At 39.5% G+C, this 6734-nt stretch overlaps 1 non-coding gene and 1 pseudogene across 1 annotated transcript; both read left to right on the top strand.

Annotated features, from left to right (window-relative positions):
- Positions 1 to 1783: 1783 nt before the first annotated feature.
- Positions 1784 to 1902, top strand: LOC130087397 (5S ribosomal RNA). Its single transcript, XR_008807364.1, has one exon. It is a non-coding gene; the product is annotated as a 5S ribosomal RNA (ribosomal RNA).
- Positions 1903 to 6038: 4136 nt separating this feature from the next.
- Positions 6039 to 6147, top strand: LOC130087391 (5S ribosomal RNA; annotated as a pseudogene).
- The last annotated feature ends 587 nt before the right edge of the window (positions 6148 to 6734 follow it).

Below are 6734 nucleotides of genomic sequence, written 5' to 3'. Positions count from 1 at the left end.
AGAAAGTTTTTGATGGTTAGGTTTAGGCTTAGGGAATAGAATATACAGTTTGTCCAGAATAAAAACCATTATGATAATGAGTAGACCAACGTGTGTGTGTGTGTGTGTGTGTGTGTGTGTGTGTGTGTGTGTGTGTGTGTGTGTGTGTGTGTGTGTGTGTGTGTGTGTGTGTGTGTGTGTGCATCGGTATGTTTAGAAATACAGCTTCATCTAGCTTACTCACTGTTAAAAAAGAGCCTCTTTCCATCCATCATGTTATTCTTCTTCGCGCTTTATTTTATACAGTAAAGGGAGAATGGGTTCATTACAATTTTATTTCACTTCACTATTAATGGTTAAAACGTGTTCATGTATGTAAGATACAGAAATAAACTATTAAAATGAATTCCAAAGTGGTGTTTTGGGACCCCTCTAGCGTCCTGGCGGGCGCATGCCTTGCATGTGTGGGGACATAACGGTGCTTTTTAAACGAAATAATGAGGAATGTGTAAATTAAATATGCAATGCTAAACACATTAATCTAAAAACATTTTTGCTACTGTAGAAAGGTATGGCACCTTTTGTGAACTTTTTCTTCCTCCCAGTAAATGGATGTTATTTACTGGCTGCTTTTCTGCTGTTATCTCGGGACGCTAGTCCCGAGGTAAATAGCATTCGTCAGCTCCAGTTTGTATCCAGCCTCTCACGGAGACTTCAGATCCCCCAACACCTGCGAAGAGACGACTCGACGCCTGTGAAGAGACGACTCAACGCCGGCGATATGTTATGCCCTAAATTAATACATGATGATTAACTAACTATATTCTTCTATGTACATTTCTGAAATGCACTTTCTGTAAAGCTGCTTTGAAACAATGTGTATTGTGAAAAGCGCTATACAAATCAATTTGAATTGAATTGAATTTGAATGTTATAGTGTATGTCGTTCCTGTTGTCTTCGAGTCACAGAGATAAAATTATTACTCATAGTTGTTTTAACCCAAATGGATTTCGTCCAATGTGATATAGACATAGACTAAACAAGAAGCCTTAAATGTAGGATAACTTAAATAAATGATGTTTTATTAACAAAGTTCGGGAGGAGCACGTTCAGTTAATTAACACGAGTGGAGTGCACTCAGCAATCAATGATAAGAGGTGTATATATACAGATTCAGCAATCTCACTTCACTCCATTGATAGTTTAGCAGCATCCCTCCACCGCCCCTTCTCCACACTTCCAGTCCTAAAACACTTACATAGAGGGGAGTACCCTGGGTTCGGAGCCCTCCCCCGGACAGCATGCCAAATACGCATGAAATCTTATCCACTCTAATTATATGTAAGTGTGAACTCGTGAATACAAGTTAACTGAAAACCATTAATTCGATTAAACTAAAACCTTTCATTGAAGTTAAATGAACACCATTGGTTCTAGTTGGTTTTACATGGTTGATTTTATTGGGTTTTATTTGTTCCTGTTTTGTTAAGATTACTTGTTTTAATCACATGAAACTGTCCATGAATGAATGAGTGTGACTGTGCATATGTGAACCCTGCTGGCTATTTGGAGACCACAGTTCACCCCACTTCAATGCATGGGTGAAGGGAGTCAGAGATAGGGGCCATTTGTCTGGAAAAAATGTTTAAATACACGAGTCCTCTCAGTTTTATATTCAAGGCTGCATGAAAACACTTGGTGGTTCCTGTTTGTCTTGCAGCTACAGACTGCTGGGACGTGTGTGAATGCAGGCCGAGCCCCGGTGTCCCTTCTTTAAATAGCTCTTTATTAGCTGAGATTCTCGCTTACGGCCATACCACCCTGAACACGCCCGATCTCGTCTGATCTCGGAAGCTAAGCAGGGTCGGGCCTGGTTAGTACTTGGATGGGAGACCGCCTGGGAATACCAGGTGCTGTAAGCTTTTGCTTTATCTTTACTAATACACTTTATGGCTCGGCTCCCATGGTTGTTCCTGCTTTATGCTTTTAAATTCAATTGCTTCATTTATTTGTCTTTCATTTCGCTTTCTTTCTGGCTTCTGTCTGCTTTCGGTGTGCAAAGGACAGCTCAGCCTCAGTCATTATTTCTTCCTCCTCCAGGGGGCGATCGACAGGCTTTTCTCTCTCTCAGTCTACAAGCAACACAGAACTCGAGCGCTTGTTCTTTTCTAACCCGCTCCTTTCCTCAGCTTCAATTAGACCAGATGCTCCCAAACTTTTTTTATCAGCCAAACGCTCAGATTTTAACTTAATATTTCAAATTATAAAAATAAAGATATAAATATGTTGTATATTAGGTACAACTGTCCTGTGAAATACTTAAAAAGGAGTATTTGATACGCCTAATTAATGGCAAAATAATTATTTGATTTTACAAGTTATTGTTTACAAGTTATATAATTAAAAGTTACAAGCACGATAACTCCATATTTGTCATGAGTTTTGTCTACTTTATTAATGAAATGGTGATGTTCCTGAGAGTACAACTGGATGATTCACAAACTTTAGTTTACGGGTATTTGCGTGACAGTGAGAAAATGGAAGTATCCTAAATGGAACCAAACCTTATACTAATCTCAGTTTCAAAGATAAAGCCACTGACATAAATAATGCGGTTGTTAACGTGGATTTTAGTGTAAAAAAAAATGACTCGCTAAGCATTTTTGTGTAAAGTTATCCAGTTTCACAACTTTTACTAGTTGTATGAACAGTGGAAACTTAATGGCACCATTGATGCGCAGGAGAGGGACATGTGTGATGCTGCGCTTTTTTGGAGACAGGTGCTAGAGCACATTGTGCAACCTAGCGTTCTGGGGACACAGAGACATTTTGGGACAGCTGCTGGCAACCTATGACAGTTCAGTTCAGTTCAGTTCAGTTTAGTCTTTATTGTCCCACCCGGGGAAATTTGATTTGCAATAGGGTCAAAAAACAAACATGCATGAGACAGCCGTTATATACAACCTTTTTTTGTTCGTCTAAAAGTACTCAATCAATAGTTGAAATGGTAGCCTCAACAATCTATCGTTTTGAGGAGCAGCTCAAGCTCAGTACAAATTTAGGGCATTAATTGCCGTGGGTGCAAAGGAAAATTTGTATCTGTTAGTTTTTATTATGGGCAATCTGTATTTTCTCCCAGAGGGGAGAAGAACAAATTCCTCCAACAGAGGGTGGTCAGGGCTAGCTATGATTAGATAGTCTGAGCCTTACATATAACTTGTCTTTTGTAGATGTCTGCCAAGGAAAGTTGTTTAGTTCCAATTATTTTGCTGGCTACCTTAACAATGTTAGACAGTTTATTTTTACTTTGCACCGTAAGATTCCCATACCAAGCTATGCAACAAAAAGTTCAAATTGATTCAATAAAAGATTTATAAAGTAGAGTCATCAAAGTTTTGTCCACATTAAAGGTATTCAGGCTGCGCAGAAAATGAAGCCTCTGAAGACCCTTCTTGTAGACAGCGGAAGTGTTAAGGTCAAAGTTCAAGTTTTTGTCAATGACTGTTCCTAGGTATTTGTAACACTCCACTGTCTCAATAAGTGAGCCCTCGATTGTTGTTGAAGATGTAGAGTGGAGAGTTTTTCTGAAGTCTATGACCATGTTTTTGGTTTTAAGGACATTTAACTTTAAGAAGTGGTGGTCACACCAATCAACAAAGTCGTTCAAAACAGGCCCATGGTCAGCCTCTCCATCCTGGAGCAGACTGACTAGTACTGTATCGTCCGCAAACTTCAGAAGAAACCTGTTATTGTGGTGACTCCTACAGTCATTTAGGAGATACAATAGTGGGGACAGGACACACCCCTGGGGTGAGCCTGTAGATGACAATCGCTTCTGAGATAGAACGCCATTAACGCTGACTGACTGGGGCCTAAATGTTAAAAAATCCAGTACCCATTTTAAAAATCTACAAATAAAAGCCTTGCATGGGTTTTTTTCCCCTCAAGATGCTTATACATAAGATTAAGTAAGGTATAGTAGTAGCATTGTCTACTCCTCTATTAACCTGATATGCAAATTGCATTGGGTCAAGCATGCCATGAACCTTTACAGACAGGATTTGCTTGACTAATCGCTCAAAGGTCTTCATCACTGATGTTAAGGCTACAGGCCTAAGGTCATTAAGCTCTTTTGGGTATCTGTTCTTTGCCACAGGTACAACTACAGATTCCTTCCACAGTGTTGGGACCTTATGCTGGGAAAATGACATGTTAAAAAGATCAGTAAAAATGTCACATAATTGATCTGCACAGACTTTTAGAAATTTACCCGTTATCCTATCAGACCCTGTGCTGCAAGAGCAGATCAAACGGCCCAAGGGGTCAATTAAATACCTCAGTCCCTCTATCCAAAATAAGCTCATTTATATTTTGTCACAGCGTTCAGCAGGAGATTACGACTGAAATCAACCAAGCGCCATTTTTTTCAATTATACCACACAAGCCCTGTCCAAGCGATACCAACTTGGTCAAGTTTACAGATATGTCAGCACCATAGTGAGGAACACATTGGACATAGCTATCGATATTAAAGTAGCTGAAGCTTTTCTCGGATTTCAGAAAACATCTGACAGATCTGCAAGTGAACTGGAAAACAAAATCCTCGACAGCATTAATATCACTCTCTATAATATAGCCTACCATTTTAAATTTTATTTCACTTCACTATTAATGGTTAAAACTAGGGATGGCCCGATACCATTTTTTTTCAAACCGATACGAGTACGAGTATTTACATTTGTGTACTTGCCGATACCGAGTACCGATACCGATATTTCTACCGCAAAAGTAATAGGCTCCCAGAAAAGAAGACGACTATTTTAGAACACAGGTTAGAAGACTGTTTTTATTTTCTTCTCTGCTTGTTTTAACAAGTCTAAAAATAAATAAAAATTAGTAAAATAATAAATGTATTAACACACAAACCACTGTTAATTTAACATAAAAGCAAGCAGGCTACTGCGTGCATGGTCTGGCATGACTGAATGCGCGCAAAGTGCGCTCCCTTAATAAATCCTAAAAGCTGACAGTTCATCGCGATCTCACACATCTCTGTTATTATCAATGAAGCTGACTGCACAATCAATCTTTCATAATATCCACACTTTGTTTGTTATAATTAGAGGATTTGCCAGCATACAGAATTCAGCACTGAACAAAAAAGTCCGTTTTGAGCGGTGAGGGGAGTCTATCTTAAATGCTTCTGATTGGCCATTGCGTTCCAGAAATCAACACATATGTCTGTGATTGGCTACATCGCTCAACGCTGTAACCATGTTATGAATAGAAACTCTGGCCTGTAAATCGTTTCTATTTTGTTGTAGTTGTTCTTGTTGCTTTTCTGCAAGAGATGAATAAAAATCTTTTAGTTTTTATGTTTTATTCATAGATATTTCTAGTTTGCGGGAGTCCCGCGAATCGTTTTATTCTCCCGTAACCCGCACACACAGAGTGAGTGCATTACCGCCCGCGCGCGCGCTCGGCCATCAGATCTATGATGCGTCTTCAGATGTTTAATTAGATTGCTGGTGTTAAACGATGTACTTTCTTTCCCTCCTCTCAACACCTTAGCTGAACATAACTCACAGTCTGCCTTGCTGTTGTCATCATCCCTTATCTTGAAATGAGCCCAAACCGCCGACATTATACTTTCCTATGCCTCAGTTCACCTCGACAAAGCACTCGCGGCGGCCAGTTTTGTTTTGCAAAATGTACGTGGTATCGGTGCGTGGTATCGGCGAATTTTTATGAGTACGAGTACGAGTATATTAGGACAGTATCGGCCCGATCCCCGATGCCAGTATCGGTATCGGGCCATCCCTAGTTAAAACGTGTTGATGTATGTAAGATACAGAAATAAACTATTAAAATTAATTCCAAAGCGGTGTTTTGGAATTTTTTTAAATACACGAGTCCTCTCAGTTTCATATTCAAGGCTGCATGAAAACACTTGGTGGTTCCTGTTTGTCTTGCAGCTACAGACTGCTGGGAAGTGTGTGAATGCAGGCCGAGCCCCAGTGTCCCTTCTTTAAATAGCTCTTTTTTGGCTAAGACTTTTGCTTACGGCCATACCACCCTGAACACGCCCGATCTCGGAAGCTAAGCAGGGTCGGGCCTGGTTAGTACTTGGATGGGAGACCGCCTGGGAATACCAGGTGCTGTAAGCTTTTGCTTTATCTTCACTAATACACTTTATGGCTCGGCTCCCATGGTTGTTCCTGCTTTATGCTTTTAAATTCAATTGCTTCATTTATTTGTCTTTCATTTCGCTTTCTTTCTGGCTTCTGTCTGCTTTCGGTGTGCAAAGGACAGTTCAGCCTCAGTCATTATTTCTTCCTCCTCCAGGGGGCGATCGACCGGCTTTTCTCTCTCTCAGTCTACAAGCAACACAGAACTCGAGCGCTTGTTCTTTTCTAACCCGCACCAAAGCACCTTTCCTCAGCTTCAATTAGAGCAGATGTTCCTAAACTTTTTTTGTCAGCCGAACGCTCAGATTTTAACTTAATATTCAAATTAATATTTCAATAATTACACACACATTCGCATGTTCATGGTTTTCTAACGTTGGGAACAGTCAGAAGAGACATGCAAGTAAACAGATGGAATATTGAATCTTTTCTTTATTTTGGGTTTACTTGTTTAATTTTATTTGGTTTTATTTTAATATAGGGCTGTGAGCTATTGATATTATTATTATAAAATAGTTTTAACTCTAATTATAAAAATAAAGATATAAATATGGTGTATATTAGGT

The sequence above is a fragment of the Rhinichthys klamathensis genome, unplaced genomic scaffold (genome assembly GCF_029890125.1).
Source record: "Rhinichthys klamathensis goyatoka isolate OS25496 unplaced genomic scaffold, OSU_Roscu_1.1 h1tg000108l_1, whole genome shotgun sequence".
NCBI lineage: Eukaryota > Metazoa > Chordata > Actinopteri > Cypriniformes > Leuciscidae > Rhinichthys > Rhinichthys klamathensis.
This window is presented reverse-complemented; position numbering and strand designations above follow the sequence as displayed.